Source organism: Lolium rigidum, chromosome 7, assembly GCF_022539505.1.
Source record: "Lolium rigidum isolate FL_2022 chromosome 7, APGP_CSIRO_Lrig_0.1, whole genome shotgun sequence".
NCBI classification, from domain to species: Eukaryota; Viridiplantae; Streptophyta; class Magnoliopsida; order Poales; family Poaceae; genus Lolium; species Lolium rigidum.
In genome coordinates this window covers 329,520,034-329,538,116 of record NC_061514.1, presented here as the reverse complement: position 1 = coordinate 329,538,116, position 18,083 = coordinate 329,520,034, and the positions used below count along the sequence as shown (strand labels likewise).

Here is an 18,083-nt window from a genome sequence, read left to right as displayed (position 1 = left end):
AAGTGTAGATGAAGCTTTTATTGATTTCTCACAATGCATTAGACTTACGCATAATCAAGCACGTGTAAATCTTGGGGCAAGATGGTCTAATCTGATGGAGTGTAGGAGTAGGTGCTCCCTCGTTCCATATTAGTTACCGCGGATTTGAATGTATCTAGACACATTTTTTGTATAGATACATCCGAATCTGCAACAACTAATATGGAACAGAGGGATAAGAAACTAGAGAAGCATCATTCATTAACATTTGCAAATCACACAATACATTAGAACAGAGTGATACTAACTAAGTAAGCAATCGCATTCCCACGTCACAAAGAACGCTAAGTATAGAGATTAGTTGGTAGGAGCTAGGCTTACAAGTTACTCTTGAATGTTCTGAGGATGCTGATGCTCAGGAACCCCCTCCACCCAGAAGAAATTGGTAGACACACTCCTACCTAAAAAGCAAACAAGTTTCACATCGGGGTTGTTGTTTTTTCAAAGCACCAAGCAATGCCAAGAATATTATAGTAGACCACAAAAATAGGAGATTACAGGAAACGCAGACGAGTGAGGCTCCTGATCCCCGCAACAGATTGCTGGACAAGTCCCTGCAGTTAACAGAAATCTGTGTTTTAATAAGCAGCAAGGGCACATGCATCAATGTGAAGGCAACAACATAACTCACATTTATATTGCAGCACCATTGCGTTTGTTGAATCACATTGTAGTACAAGTATCAATAAGTACCAGATTAGAGAACAGAAGTACACAAAGCATTCAAGCAACTTGAAAAGGCCCCTATAATTAAAAAAACAACTGATAATTAGTTAATGTAAATATGTTATTTCCATGCTTCATTGACACATTGGCATCACTTGCATTGCATCATTACCACCACAACACCGGCACCAACTTCATTTCATTGAAATGATCAATAGGCAATCAAAACTACGAGTGCCCTAGATTTTTTTAAAATAAAACCAAAATGTTCTTTTGCAGGGTCAAAAGCAAAGGTTGAGAGACCGACGAGGCATATGGCAAAGAAAATGGCAGCCACAATAAAAAAGACCTTGTGATTAAGTAGAAAGGAAGAATGCTTAACTATGGAAACTCAAGTAAATCATACAGAAGCGCATTTAGGTACTAGATAGAGAACATTATAAAAGAAGTTTAGGGCTTACTTCTAGTGAACCAACAATATTCTCCTCGGTATGCAAACTTTGGTAATGAACTGTTTTCACTCAAAGATAATATCATCTCCGGGCAGCCATTCAACTTCACAATATTAAAACTACCACAAACTGTTAAAAGAATGAGGCAGACATTCACGCACATATCTTTAAACTTAAAACTTCAATACTAACACATGCATATTCTTAAAAAACTACAGCAGCTGTAATACGATCCGAAAATATATAAAATAGTGGGTCTATTAGACAAATACCAACTTGTATTACCAGGGGCTAAAAGCCACAATATATAGTACAAACGATTTGAGACACAAGAATAGTAAACCTAGACAAATACGGGCTCATAGAGACCTACACCAATACTAATACTCCTTAACACAATCACCAATCGGTAGCAACAGCCCAACCAACAATTATGTAGCAGCACAACATGTGCAGATCAGCAGCCAAGCATGGCCCAAAACGAGCGGCCCAGCAACACCTGAAGCACACAGAAATCTTAAAGTAACCAACGAGCAGGTCAACGCCCAGCAAATCAAGTGCACGGCCTTGTCACAAGCAGCACGCCGATGTGGTCAGACGGCCGCGATCAGGAGAGCGGCCACGATCTGGTGGGCGGCCGGCTAGCAGCAGGCGGTACATCCACGCACACGGAGGCCGGAGATCCGGCGGCAGGCGGAAGGACGACGTCCTTAGCATCGGGAATTGGATGACGGCAAGAGCAGCATGGTTGTCTTTGGTCAAGATTCCATGCAGGAGCAGCAGCGGACAAGGAGCAATATTCATAATCGATCGGACCAGCACCAAGCAGACCGATCTGGGGTAGCAATGTGCAGCCTGCACGGACAGCAGCAGCTGACATAGCACACACAGATCCATCGGCACCAGAAACAGATCGGCAGCGGTGCACGTAGACAGATGCGGCAGTTGAGACGTGCGAAACCCTAACGGGGCACGTAGACAAATAGCAACTTCTATGACCAGAGGGCCAAAAGCCACAATATATAGTGCAAAAGACTTGAGACACACGAATAGTAAACCTAGATAAATACGGACTCATAAAGACTTACAACAATACTAATACTCCTTAACTCTAACACTTTTAACTTGGTGTTCAAATGCAACGAAGATGACATCAACAAAAGGTGTTGAGTGACAAAATATAAGGGATTAATATGTGTACTAATCAATATTGATGCTACAGCCCATACAAATGGCCTCTAGTTCACACATTAACTTGTACTGATCAAAGTAAGACAACAAACAATGGCATGCACGACCATGACTGAACATGCCTTGGAATCTACCAGAATAACAACATGAGGCAAGAGTGAACATTACAGAAAGGCACAAACAACATCCAAAGTGGGTAGACAAAGCTATGCACATTGAGGAATTATGTTGTACAGACATAAAAAAGGGAAATCGTGTGCCCAGAAAACATGGGAGATAATTGATAATACAAAGCTAGTATCATTTATCTACTGAAAATCACCTCAAATTAACAGATCCATCTGCACATGATTTCTTGTCTAGAGATAGAAGTACCTTTGACATATTCACATGAGGTTATTTTTAACTAATCTGAATCTCCCAAATTATATCAACCATTAGAAACCAAGTACTGATTAATACAAAAGAAGAACTTCATAAAAGTCACAAACTGGGAATTTAGTTGGCTTGATAGCAAGCTAGGGTTGATCGATATTATATTCATTCAATGTCAGAAATAAGTACTACATAAAAAAATCTTAAGCATACAAAGACCTGAGAGAACACCTTTAGGCTACTAAACAAACCAACATTTAAAATTACTTGTCCATCCAGCTTTGAATTGGAGGATGCACAACGACCTATTTCTATAATTTATCCACGAATTTTAGTCTACAAGGAGAACACGTTAAATGAGTACAAGAACAATGCACTTAGATATTTACCTAAATGGCAATTTGGTGAGAGCTGAGATAATTTTATTACTAGTTAAGGGAGGGATACATAGATGAAATCAAATGCGCAAGAAAAATGGAGGATGCAACACCTCATGATCGGTTGCGGCTTCTCCAGACAAGTCTGGTTCGAGATCCTCGCCCGGCTGCGCGCTACCTGCAGGCCACCTGAATACGACGACACACTCATCTATTGGTGGAACCAGGCCAAGCAGGCGACGCCCAAGGCCATGCGCAGAGGGATGGCCTCGATGTCGCTGCTGATCCCCTGGAAACAGCGAAACGACTGCGTTTTCAATGGTGCGGCACCCTCCATCAACGACGTCACTGCGAAGATTCGGGACGAGGCTAACCTATGGGCCAGGGCCGGCGCGCTAGGCCTGCGTGCCATTCTGCCGAGCACCTGGGATGTGCATTAAGCCGTTTCTTGTATCTTGAGACCCATGTGTGCTTCCCCCTTCCGTGGGTTGTAACATTTAAAACTTTGTTCTCCTCCTTCTTTTCAATGAAATGAAACGCAAAGGCTTTTTGCATTTTCTCGGAAAAAAAAAGAAGGTATTGATTCTAAATACTAGTTAGATGTAATCAGTCATATATATATATATATATATGCTATTATAGAATAATCAAGCAGGCATGGAAGCTTATTAGATACTAAAAATATATATATGATGCTATAATACAACAACCACGCCATGAAAACCAATTTAATAGCATTACGAGACAAAAATTATACTAGCAGGTTTGTTAGTTACAAGTGATCAGATGGTATAATATCAAACGTCGCAAGAATATTTGCTGGACACTAGAATCTAAATATTCAGCAGTATTAAGGAGCACCAATATATGTGCATTCAAAACAGGTCATCTCAGAATTTAAAAAATAGAATATTGGTAGTTTGGTTACCTTAAGGTAGATAGAATTCCAAGCTATGTATCAAATAAATTGTTTTCCACAACATGTGCTCAATCAAATTTACATTTCTTATAATTGAGCATAAAAATTGAATCAATATTCACCTCTCCAGGACTGGATCATAGAAACAAAATACGTAAATCTACTCCTAGCAAGACATGTCTGACTAGTAACAATTAATTATTCCAGGCTACTAATAGAACTGGCAGGCATAAATACATTTAACGCCACATATCCGAGTTTAATACAAACCTATTGGTCATGCAAGCACGTGAGGAGACATACAGAAACCAGAGACTGTAGACATGCATCATCTACAAATTAAGCAGCATCCCACTGAATCGCACTAACCATCAGATAGCCGTAGAGCAAACCGCCATCGTAATACCAGATTTAGCATGACAACACATGTATAAACAGAATATGCTAACTCAAATGCCGTTCACAGCAATGGCTTCTTTCAGTGCATTTTAGCTTCCACGTACAAACTAACATATGTGAACTAGACATCTTAGGCATACTTACTGAGACCTTGTCTGTAGTAGAAAATACTCATGTTTCATCTGCATGAGGAGATGATATACAAGAACTAAGAAGTGATTCATGAGAATAACAAGAGAAGGTGCCAAAGAAAGACACTAGCAATGGATTTGTTTTAACTTAACATCCAAAACAGCAATACAAGATGTGGAAGTCGAGATACCACAGAATGATAATTCCCTAAATATCACTCAAAACAGCCAGCAATAAAGCGACTTCAAAAACATGTTATGCTACTGAGTCAAGCAAAAGGACACATATAAAAATACTCCGAACCCAAGGAGAACAGAGGACCAAAGGGTTGTTTAAATATCTCCAGACGAAAGAGCCAATAGATATCAACAGAACAAAAGAGGTTTTACACTAGCATTACGCTAGACTTCTAGTACATCATCAAGATGGCGTGCTTTAGTACTTCAAGAAAGTAACCTTTTATCCTATGCCATACCACCAGTAGCGTAGCCAGCCAGCAGTCACGCCCCGGGCCAACTATGCTGCTACAGTACTCAACAGTGTCAAACAGTGTAAATATTGCTACAATTAACAAAGAATTTAACAAGCACGCCCCAGGCCAAGGCCCTTGTTGCCTGGGGCCTGGCTACGCCCCTGCATACCACAATCTTGGCTCAAAACATTTAATAGCAGGCCGCAACTGATAATATCCAAACACAAGTTCTAGCACTCAAAACCAAGCAGAGTATCACAGAAGCATTTCATCATCAATATCAAGAGAGAAGAGTTCAGAGCATGTTTATATTTTTGATGTTTGACTTAAGCCATTCAACCTTAGAGGATGGCATGGACCTTATTTTCCATCTTGATGTCAAATATCTACGCACGGAAAAAAGTGGTAATCAAACTCACAAATGTTCAAACTTGACCGATACGATTTCCAAATCTGCGACCAAATGCAGAAAAACATGACCATTCCACTGGTATCATGAACTCCCCCAGAAAGCATGACACTCTAAAACCAGTGGTTTGCATCACATTGCATGATTACAAGACATTGTGACTATGAACATCATAGTTCCCGTGGTGTTTTCGAGTGGGTCCTGATAAAGACCATACCAGCACTACGTCTCATACTACGGAAAATATGGGTTAATTTTAGATATTATCATAGACAAGTACTCTCTTTGAGCACTAAGCCACACAGCCTTAAGAGACACTCCATATCATAATTTCTGACAGCTGGACTGAACAATTGGTATTCCATACATAGTTCCTTGCATTGAGCAATAAAATGATGCAGCAACCAGACAACAACATCATGGGTGTAGGGATTAGAATTATCTCAACTCCATACTTGAAGGTGATGTGCGCGAGTGTGTCCATCCTGGTCACCTCGTGCTTGAGGTTGTCCATGGCCAAGCAGCACGACTACAACGGCGACCTCTCCAATGACATCAGCAGCGTGGTGGCTGCTAGGGACGTGGTCCTGAGCTATACCCCTCATATCCTGAAACAAAATAGGACTTACTAGAGAAAATGCGAATATGTTGTCAGTACGTAACCAGAAAATAAGGCTACAAACAGACCTGAAGTACTCATTTGGATCATCACAATTACACCATGATGAATTTGGTTTTCGTCTCCATGGGATGTGAATAAAATCATTGACCTGCAAAACACACACAAGCAGATGAGCCCATTAGTAAGCTAGCTATTCTAATAATATGATTTACAAATAGGCAACCAAATACAAAAAAGATTCACTTCAAGCTCTCATTAGACTCCCACGGAAATCATGGCGCTAGCTTGATGCCAAAATTCAGTGGTTTACATCGCACTACACATTGTTTAATCAATACTCATTACTACAGATTCAATGCTAATAAAACAGAATGACTTCTGATCACATGGATCATTCTATTAAAATCAGTATTAAGCGGGATCTTGACTTTGAATTTATCAGTTTTGCATGACATAACGGTTTTCCTTCAGCACCGGCAGCTCCAAATCAACAGAAGTAAACATTTATAGTTGTATGAACATAAGGTATAACTAGTCAGGGAATGCTCTTTAACTTACCAAAGCTAACATAGTCATTATTCACAAACCAGATGCATTTTTCCACATGAGAAAGTAAGTTAATTACAGAAGTAATGAACTCTACTGGGGGGGCGGGGCGGGGAGGGGGGGGGGGTCTTTTCTTTTTAACCAAGAATTACATGAGCAGCTGGTAGAAATAGAAGAAGAGATTATTATGGGTCGGAAGAGATGGAAGGTTTGTTCTTGGCGGAACATTTGTGCTTGAGGCTAGCAGTTGAGATCCAAGTCCATGACCGCGACCATGATTTCTCCCTATCCATGACCAACAAGAACCAAGAGAAAAAGCTACTGATTCAGACAAAGAAAATCGGAATTTGGTAAGAACATACATAACGGACAAACTATCGGCATGACAAGAAAGTCTAACTATGGGTGTAGTACCATGCGTGCCCATAGATTTTAAAATCAATAAGCAACAATCATTGAAAAGAGCGTCCAGTGGATAGGATGTACGATCTTATTGCCTGCTATCGAATTTTGGCATGCCAAAATCGTAAATCACAGCAGCTGTTCTGAATCATAATAGGATGCATGTTTCAACAGAGCTTAACTGAATTAGTATTGTCCAGCGGCCTTGGGCAAGGAAATTGCATAAGCTACTACACTGAAACCAATCTGAACCAAGCTACTAAAGCTAAGAAAACTACAAACAGGATCTCTCGGGATCCAAATCGTAAATATCAGTAGAAGCTGAGCAAGATGGTGTTTCTCTTATTACACTCAGGGCAACGTCCTGCAATAATTGGTCTGGCCTAGTAATAGGGAGAAGAAGAGGGGTGAGAGATGGCTCACCGGCTGTGGCGGGTGCGGCCTTTTTCCGGCGAGATGAGACGGCCAGGACGGAGCGGCCTCGTGGTGGATGGCGCCGGATATGGCGGCCAAGGAGGTGCCTCGCGTGGAAGACGAGGGGATGTGTCCTAATGTCTCCCTCTGTCCGCCGGCGAGGTTGAGGGAGTGGCAAGGCAGCCGCCGGTCTTGGGGAGCTGGGATAGAAAGTAGAAAATTGGGGGTTAGGGTTTGTTTTTTGACTGTGCGGAGGGAGACGAAGCGTATTAGGAGGAGGAGGACTGACCGAGGAAGTAGAGGTCGTCGGCTGCGTGGACCTTGGAGGCGGCCGGTGACCGGGGAACGGGGATGGCTATAGCTTGCAGGGACCCCACGGCTGGTGCATCGCCGGCACAAATAGGGTTAGCGGTGGCGCGTCGATAAATCTTTTGCAGGGGAGGCGCGTGGATGCATCTTTGTGCGAGCGAGGTGCGCCGGCGCCGGTGCCGGGGAAGACAGTGTCAGTGTGGTAGGCGAACTCACAACTAACGCACTACTAGTACTAAACTGTGCGTCTCCCTCACTCACAATTAACGCAGCGCCAAAGTTTCATTGGAAATGTAAAAATCACTTGGACTTCTGCCGGCGTGATTACCCCTTTCAATGAAAAAGAGAGTGGCCCGAGTTAAATATTTGCGGCGCCCAAGACGAATAATAGTCTCACGACAATATCTGCACGAAGAGTTCCTCCTTTTCATCCTCATATGTAAATATAGCAGTCACATGATATAATCGATGGGCAGAACCATATTATATTCCAGGCTAAAATATATTTTAAAAAAAGAGAAAAGAAAAAAAAACAAAGCCAAAAACGGTAGATTAACGAGGCGAAAACAACCCGCCACTGTTGCATCCTCTGTATTTGTCCCACCACCGTCTAGCACTTTAGAACCGCCGCGTACTAAGCAACAATTTCAAGAAATAATGCGACGATGACATCATTGTTGCTCGAACTGGTCCTAGGGTTTCCCCCGGTACTCGATGGGCCGGGAGTGAAGAAGGGGTACACCGTACACCTGAAGCCCTTCTGGAAAGACCGGCAGCACCAGCATGCATCGAGCCGACGGGGATTTCTCCCAACCCCCAAGAAACCACTACCACACCCGCTTCGAAGCGGTCCATCCAACTTGTCGCCCACCATCATGCGGCGCCACCACGGTCTTGTCGCCACCTCTGATCGTCTCCATGCGGTCACGAGGCCTAGAAGGAGGAATAGGAGAGCACAACGAGTAGATGGAGACGGCAACATCGCGGTCGCACGGGAGGGAACTGCCTCCACCACCGTCGCGGTAGCCAACCGGACGCGTCGGTATGGGCACATTATGCCCCGATGGGCTAGGCCGAGCCTAGATTAGGTCCGCAAAGCCCCCGTCGCCCCACCGTAGCAAGCCAATTGTTAGCGCCGCCGTCCCGGTGAATGTGGCTGCTCCACCTTCACCTCCGGGGCACCATAATGTCGATGGTAGGAGAGCCGCCGGCCCGGCCTAGATCTGGGCCAAGCGGGCACCGTCGTCTCCTTAATTCTTCCCTAGCTAGCGAGCACCGAGAGACACCATCGATGCCTAGGAGCACCACCCGGAGTCGCTCACCCCTTGCAGGAGCTCCTCCGAGAGTGGAAAGTCGGCGACGCACGCCAAGTTTCTTGCGGGGGGAGGCGACGCGGATAGCGAGAGCGTCTTTGTGTTTCGGCAAAGTTGGATAGATTGATCGTCCCACTCATGTTATAGCTCTTGTTTCCAATATTTGCATGATCGATCATCAAATTTAAGCAAAGTTTGGGATGTCGTTTTGTAGACAAGAGGGTAAGCAAGAAAATTGTGTCGTACTACTCGTGACGTGCACTCTTGTGAGGTTGTTTTATAAATTGTTCAGGCTGGCGTAAGCCCGCCGTAGCCAGGGTCAAAAAAGCTCACGGTATAAACAATTTTACCTTTTCTCATCGAAAGGAGAAGTTGTTAATTTCAAGTACTAGTAGTAGTCTCGTTCACGCTTGAAAGTAAGCAATGCGGGCGAGCGAACCGATGTACAGTACTTATAAATCTCGCTCTTTGTCGTGCTGTGTATTCGTTTATTTTTTCTGTTGGATGGATTGGAAGAATTAAAGGTGTATAGTACGTACGTCAACGCAGGACGCGCGCGCGTGTTGGGGCCAAAATCAAATCGATCCATGGATGCAATATTAATTAATCACACGTACGTGCATGTACGTACTCGTACACTTGATCGTGCGTGCTCTTTGTTTTGGTGGTGCCAAAATGTTGCGAATTAGCCAAAACGGTGGCCCGGCTAGCATGGGCGGGCACATGTGTATTCATGGGTATGCAGGTGAATACCCAAAATTTTGTCAAAATTTTCAAATTATATGAAATAGCTATCAGCGCTTGTTTACTTTATGTAGAAACCTATTCTTTTATGCACACAAGAACATCGAAGGCTGGCTAGCATCAACTGAATGGCTGCACCGATGCCTCGTGTCCGATCGAATGCTACAGAGTCACATGCTGTAAAATAGTTGCTTATGTAAGCATTGAATAAGCCATTGTTCAAAGGCTGTGCCCGCCCGTGCCGGCTAGGCGACTAGTAGTGCTATTACTAGCCAAAATTTTGCGATGAAAGGAAATTGTTGGCAAGAGGAAATAATGAGCAAACAAGACAAATGCATGCGCATCCACCCATGCGCGCGCAGTAAATAAGAGCATCAATAAGCGTGACGCGATAGCGATTGGCGTGCAGCGAGCGCGCATGCATTGGCGCGTCGCTGCTCAGGCTAGCTGCACTTCCACGACTGTTTTGTTAACGTGAGAAAGCTTCAGTCTTTCTCTCGTTGCTTCACTGTTTCAGTCGCGGTAAGCTCGACAGTTAGCTCTCACCAGCCACGCATGTGATCGTTTACATGATCGGTGCCATTTTGTCGCATGTTATTTCTTGGAGTTAACTCTGCAATGCCATGCCTCCAGCTCGGAGGGCCGACATGGACGTACGGTTCTTCTAGGGAGGAGGGACTCTACCACCGCAAGCAAGACCAATGCAGAACGCGACCTGCCTCCTCCTTCCTTCGACCTCACGAATCTCACCACCGCTTTCGGCAACAAGCAACTCAGCGTAACAGACATGGTGGCGCTCTCAGGTACCACACCGTTCATTTCTCTCAGCTAAAACTGAAACTGCGGACGGCTTGCGAGGAATATTCTGACAAGAAGGCTATCTGCAACATGCAGGCGCCCCACACCATCGGGCAGGCGCAGTGCCTCAACTTCAGGGACAGGCTCTACAACGAGACCAACATCGACACGACGTTTGCGACGTCGCTCAAGGCCAACTGCCCGCGACCAACCGGCTCCGGCGACGGCAGCCTGGCGCCGCTGGATACGACGACGCCCAACGCCTTCGACAACGCCTACTACACCAACCTGATGTCCCGTGAAGGGGCTTCGCACTCGGACCAGGTGCTGTTCAACGGCGGGAGCATCGACAACACCGTCAGGAACTTCGCCTCCAGTGCAGCGGCGTTCAGCAGCGCCTTCGCCACGGCCATGGTTAACATGGGGAACATCGCGCCCAAGACGGGGACGCAGGGCCAGATCAGGCTCACCTGCTCCAAGGTGAACTCTTAGTTTGGGAGTCGATCGTCACTCTATCCGCTGGGGATGAACTAAATAAGGCCTCGATAGCCAGTATACCAGGCAACACGAGTACTATTATTACTACGTAGCGTGCGAACGTGTGGTGTAATATCACCGTGTAATGAATTCTCGTGCAAAGGCATGGAGAAAATCAATTGCTTCCCTTTATCTCAAATCATGGGTCGACAACTCGACATGCATTTTTTTTCTTCATGAAAGGGTTGCCTTGATTTTCTTTTAATTGAAACTAAAATACTTCAACCATGACCGGCTCCATTAGTTTTGTACCACGTTGCAGCTCAGCTTTGCGCACTATTTCACTGGGAATTCGCTCCAAAAGATTTTCTTACAAGAAAAGATATCTCTCTCTAGCTCCATTCACTTCGAAAAGCAACCATCAGAACCTTTTGGAGCATAAAAAGTAGTTACGCAAGTAAAACGAATTGTATCTACTAAAACTACCTCGTCACCGAAGGTAGCTGCCATCAAGCAAGGATTTGGGTACCGATAAGAAGCAGCAAATCTTGGAGGGGGCAAGATTTCCAGTAACCTTGGTTACCGGAGATAACCGGACCTGACGAGATTCTCAAACAACACGCAAATTTTGAACTCGATAATGTTTACACATTTTTTATGTATTGTCTAGGAGAGAAATAGTCAAAATCTCGGACAAATGAGTTGGGACATGGAGTTATTATTGAAATTTGGCCTTGGACCTTAGCCTATAACTGAAGAAAAATTCTGAAATTCTCTTTGGCCCATTCATGTATAGCAAGGGGTGGGATTAAAGTTTAGTCTCACATTACTACTTGAGGGAGATGTGGAATGATTTATAAGGGGTGATGTTCTAGTCTTTGTAAGTGCATGAGAAGAGAGAGAGAGAGAACCCTCGCGCGCTCCTCCTCTAATGCTCGCTTCATCACGATACGTCACAGAATGCGGGAATCTCCCTGAGCCGAGCTTATTTTTGCAATTTGGGAAAATAATAATATTATTAATTATGAGCCATTAACAATGTTCAAAAAATTAATTACATATTTTTATTGTTCGGGAAAATAATCATGTTATGTTATAAATTATGAGCCATTAGCGATGTTCAAGAAATTAATTACTTATTTTTGTTGTTGGGGAAAATAATCATGTCATGTTATTAATTATGAGCCATTAATGATGTTCAAGAAATTAATTATGTTATTAGTAACGAGTTATTGACGGACACGTTAACGCAACCATTTCGTTATGCTTTTTCTGGATCGTGGTTCTGCCAACTCGGATGTGGGTTGCGCCCACGACCTTCCTGAACCACACTATATAAGCGCGAACGAAAACCCTATGCTACACGAGACACATATGCGTCTACCTCCTTCAAGAACCTTGTGTCGCCGCAATCGTCTTACTCATCCCGTCCTTTGGCGTCCACCGACAGACGGGACAGTAGGCCTCCAGAACTCCTCCTCTCGTGTAGATCTGTATGGGTGAGGGCGATCAGGTTTTTGGGGAGGGCTTGTGCACCATTACTGGCAATACAACATCATCCGATGACGAGTTCCCGAACGACGATTTCTTCCTAGACATCAATAACCTCTTCAACAACCTTAACATGGGCGACAACACCGATGTTGCTGCCATTGTTGTTGCCGCTGCCAGTGCCAATGCCAACGCTGCATTGTATGTGTTTTTTCCATTTCTATTTTAGTCTTCACCAGAATTTCTAGTTTTGGTATTTCTAGTAGATGTGATCGGTTTATCTTGTCTAGATGTGATTTGTTCATCTACTCTGCTAGTCTACGTGATTAGTTTGCTTGTTGTTTCTAGTCATGATCTATCAATCATTTTTTTCAAGTTAAATCATATATTAATTTGCTTATACTTTTAACAGTTATAGCGGAGGAGGAACACATATGGTTTATGCTAGACTAACCAACCAATCCAAATTTAAAACAAATTCGAATGCACGGTGATTGTTTTGAACAATAAACTCATTTGTTGGAGGGGCTAGGAATTACGGGTACCAGTAACCGTGGTATTTCACTCGGTAACAAAATCCTTGTCCTCAGCCCAAAGTCTATTATAGAACTAGACCACAACAGATCGGATGCCGATCTTTAAATCACTACTAGGACCGTTCAAAAGCTCTATCGCACCAGGCTTCAAATAGTTCATCACCGGACAGCTTAGCTATGGATCGGAGGGTCGTATTCAGGGTGCGCCTTCAAGTATTCGAACGTCTCATAGCCGCCATGTCCAATGTCCCACACCTTCAGCAGATGTTTTCCAAGTGAAAATTCACTCGAATCCGGTGCATGTCAGCCTGCTGGAAGACTTGGAGGTTTTTTCAGCCTGTAGATGACCAGGTTCATGAATGTGGCTAAATTTGCACCCTCCAGCTCATTGTAGGGATCTTCCAGATTCTGATAGGTTGAAATCATACGCCACACCTAGAACCTTTCTAGTGTTAATCCAAATAACCTTGTTAAAGACTATATAATTCATATTATTCTACACACCTCTTTTATCATGAAGCCACTAAGATGCAACAGATTCAAAGTTTGTGAATTGTTTGTCAAAAACTTCAAATAGGACATCCCAAAGTAGCCTAGCAATTATACATTCAAACAAGAGTTGTTTGATGTAAAAAAATTTATTTCTTTACAGAGCTCACATTCTAGAGTTTTTAGCATACTCAATTATTTCTCGCCTACTTTATTTATCACCTCACCATCACCCTACCTCCACTATTCATCTCATCTTTTATTCAAGAAAAATAATACTATGTTATATTATTGATTATTTCATACCTTCTTTTATTGATCTAAACTAGCTGTATACTCCAAGAAGTCAACACCACGGGAGCGGCGTGTCGCCACGCCAACCTTCCTAGTAGATATGAACACTAGCTAGATATGCTTGGATAAGAATCCTCTTAGCAGTAGAGGACAAGAAGTTCCCCCTCCAGCGAGTGACCCTATGCAAAATACTCTCTAATAGAGGTTGTAACCTTCTTAACCTATCACAATGTAGTGGTATGCCTAAATATTCAAGCCACCGCAACCATGCAACGACTAACAAAAAGTTCTTCAGGCTATGCCCTCAGTTTTCTAGCTCTACCCAGCGCAACACCATCTAGGGACGAACATCACACTAGGCCAGAGGTCCCACATTGGGAGGGACGAGCAGGGTTTAAGATTTAGATTTTGTATTTGTTCGCACCTCACAGAGATTCACAAATTTTGAGAAATTAATGAAGTTTTGTTCAAAATTTTCAAATATTTCGGGCAGATTCAAAGTCTGCAATTCAAATTATTTTCGAAAAATAAAATGATGTGGTGAGGAAACGAACTAATAACCTACCTACAATAGGTAGTCCTTCAACCACTGTAGTACAACAAATTACATGCTGGAAACATGCTCTATCTCTTATTGAACTGCAATATCACGGATGAATTCAAGTTGATGCGATATTTTCGGTCGAGATTAGATATTCTCGCCCATTGTCGATATCCGTCAAATTTGCAAATTTCGGTCGAAATTTCGATGATTTTTTTCCCTGTGGACGAGAGGCCTGCCACTTCATCCGGCGGCAGGATTTACGGGGAGAGGAGGACAGAGGCGCGGCGACCAGGGTTTCGCCCACGCTGCCCCCCTACTCCCCTAGGAGCGTACGCGGTCTATAGGTACTACCTAGTTATGGGACTCTATGGACTATTGAGAATCGACTGAGGTTTTGAAGGAGAAAAGATGCTAACGTTCCATTCAGGTCAGATGCCAATGAAATAATGGATACATGGATCAAATTGCCTGCATTAGCACAAACCACACGTGAAACATGTAATGTGTATCCAGCTGATGGTGCACATATTATATGTCACTGGCGTGCATGCTTTCGCCTAATCGTTATCTTAAGGCTCGATCGAACTGATCATATGCAATATTGCATACACACTCACACTGTAAAAGAACAGCTTGTATATATGTGCACACAGCTGAGCCATGGTTAGGTTTTGATTTATGAACTTCTTACCAGGGCTGTGACGGGTCTGTCCTGTTGGCGGACACCGGGAGCTTCGTCGGCGAGCAGGGGGCAGCTCCGAACGCCGGTTCTATTCGAGGCATGAACGTCATCGACAACGCCAAGACTCAGGTGGAGGCGGTGTGCAAGCAGACCGTCTCCTGCGCCGACATCCTCGCCGTCGCAGCCCGTGACTCCGTCTTTGCGGTAAGCTCGCGGGCATGCGGTCGATCCAATGGCTTCATTTCTCGCGCTTGTGATTTGGAACTAATTTCTGTGCATGCCATGCGCTCAGCTTGGAGGGCCCTTTTGGACAGTTCCTCTGGGGAGGAGGGACTCCACCACCGCAAGCAAGACAAATGCAGAAAACGACCTGCCTCCTCCTTCCTCCGATCTCCAGGACCTCACCACCAAGTTCAGCAACAAGGGCCTAAGCGTAACAGACATGGTCGCTCTCTCAGGTACACTACACACCATTTCTTTTCCCTCGACAAAGACACGATCGACATTCCAGCTTCTGAGTAATTGATCTGCACTTCAGGTGCCCACACTATCGGCCAGTCGCAGTGCAAGAACTTCCGGGACAGGATCTACAACGATACCAACATCGACACGGCCTTTGCAACGTCGCTCAAGGCAAACTGCCCGCAGGCCACCGGCTCCGGCGACAGCAGCCTGGCGCCGCTGGACAGGACTAGCCCCAACGCGTTCGACAACGCCTACTACAGCAACCTCCTGTCCCAGAAGGGGCTCCTTCACTCCGACCAGGTGCTGTTCAACGGCGGCAGCACCGACAACACCGTCAGGAGCTTCGCGTCAAACCCGGCGGCGTTCGGGAGCGCCTTCGCCACGGCCATGGTGAACATGGGCAACATCGCGCCGAAGACGGGGACGCAGGGCCAGATCAGGCTCAGCTGCTCCAAGGTGAACTCGTAATTTCGGCGTCGCCAACGCAGCTGGTGCTATTCATCATGAAGAAAATAAGGTCCTCGGCGGCCAGTACGTACCAGCACCAGCATACTTGTATACGTACGTACCATGTGAATGTGTGGTGGTTGTATTATACTGTACCCGTGCATACTTGCACTCGTGCGTCCTCATGTGTATAATGTGTAACGAATTCTCGTGCGAAGGCATGGAGGATTAATATCTTACCTTTGTCTCAATCATACTTCGAGTGATGGTACTATCATCATACCAATCTAGATAATTCTGCGACGGAAACAGAGGAACTACTTCTTCTATGGTCAATATTGCAATCAACCCCAAGTGCCAGTGAGAAGCGAGAACCAAAACACATATGGTGGACAGTGAAGTGGTTACACTTTTAAATAGCATGTACAATGGTAGAAAAAGCACGTCATCTCTTAAAGCATTTTCAGCAGATGATGTAAAATAGGGCATTAAAAAGGGATGCCATATGAATCTTACATCACCAGAACGTGTTTTTTACATCACCTCTGTAAGGTATGGTTTACAAGACGATGTATTTTAGGACACGAGTGGATTACAAGATGATGCATTTTATTGAAAGAGGAAGCATTTGAACACTTCAAATTCAACACTATGAACAGTGATTTGATCGATTTAAACTTTAACATTTACCTAAACATTGATAGAACATCGATTAAACATTGGTAACTCTGACACTATAAATATTCATAAACATTAACACTAGATAGATTATTCAGAATAACTCCGCCACTACCTAGTTTGCAGCTGTATCCTCATCGCCGTTGAAGCTATTCCAGATGTCGGGGTACAACGAAGAGGAGGAGGCCGACAAGACGTGGATGACCGAAGGGCCAACCTGCGTCTCCGCGGCCTCCTCCTCGGGCCAGATATGAGCTAAGTGTTAACTTTCGCTTGTGTTTTGCAAAAATATCCTTTTTAGGTCCACAAGATGTTATTTTATCACAGATCCGGCGTTGGTTTCATGTGGTGCTGCATGAGTGGGAGGAAAAAATAATTAAAGGCCGAAACCTAATGTCCTTGCAGTAGACAAATCAACTCTTTGTTGAGTGTTAATATGAGGAAACTAGGCATCCATTAGTTGGCACTTAGAAAAGGATGACACTGTCAAAGTTGCCATCAAATGAAGGGGACAATGGTCACTTGTTGCATGTATTTGCCGAGTGTCAAATTTTGGAACTTGTCAAAGACTATCTTTCCCAACTGTTGAATTAGCCCTCGGCAAAGGCAGTCTTTGCCGAATGTTTTTTTTTCCTTTAGCGAGTATCGTTTCTGCCTTTATCGTGTATGGCCTCTATTGAGTATCACAAAATATTGTACTCGGCCTAGAAAAAACTCATCAAAGAACCATTTTCCGATTGTGTGCCCGCGGTATCAGCGAGATAAACATCAATAAGTACCGGTGTATGCTCCTCATCATGGGATTTTTGATGTACATATTGGTGAAATAAAAGCTAACTTTTGCTCTCGTTTGGGTGCCTAGAACATTTGATCAAGTTCTTAAGCTCCTAGATTATAATGCCCTTATACTATCGAGGAAGCAGGAGACACAAAGAAGACGAGAAAGTGCAACCGCGAACCATGTCAAATAAATGAAACATGAATCTAAGGTTTATATACTTGTGCTTGTTGCATTGTGCCCTCCTTCTCATGTAATCATCAATTATGAACAACATGTCCTTTTTCTAGATTTTATTGATGTTGAGCTTGAGCTATGTGAGGTCAAGCATTGCGATCTGTTGATAATTAAGTTGAGCCGGCGGATCAAATCTTGAAATTGATGAAGTCACCACAGGGACCACCGCGAACCATGCCAAATAAATGAAACATGAATCTAAGGTGTATATACTTGTGCTTGTTGCATTGTGCCCTCCTTCTCATGTAATCATCAATTATGAACAACATGTCCTTTTTCTAGGCTTTATTGATGCTGAGCTTGAGCTATGTGAGGTCAAGCATTGCTATCTGTTGATAATTAAGTTGAGCCGGCGGATCGAATCTTGAAATTGACAAAGTCACCAC

General features: G+C 44.0%; 1 long non-coding RNA gene and 1 pseudogene across 1 annotated transcript; one reads left to right on the top strand and one right to left on the bottom strand.

Moving 5' to 3' along the window:
* Positions 1-5,738: 5,738 nt before the first annotated feature.
* LOC124674426 lies at positions 5,739-6,205 on the bottom strand. The gene is made up of 2 exons (XR_006993005.1): positions 6,119-6,205; positions 5,739-6,039 (listed from the first exon to the last, which is right to left on the bottom strand). It is a non-coding gene; the product is annotated as an uncharacterized LOC124674426 (long non-coding RNA).
* Positions 6,206-10,399: 4,194 nt separating this feature from the next.
* On the top strand, positions 10,400-16,025 carry LOC124673405 (annotated as a pseudogene).
* The last annotated feature ends 2,058 nt before the right edge of the window (positions 16,026-18,083 follow it).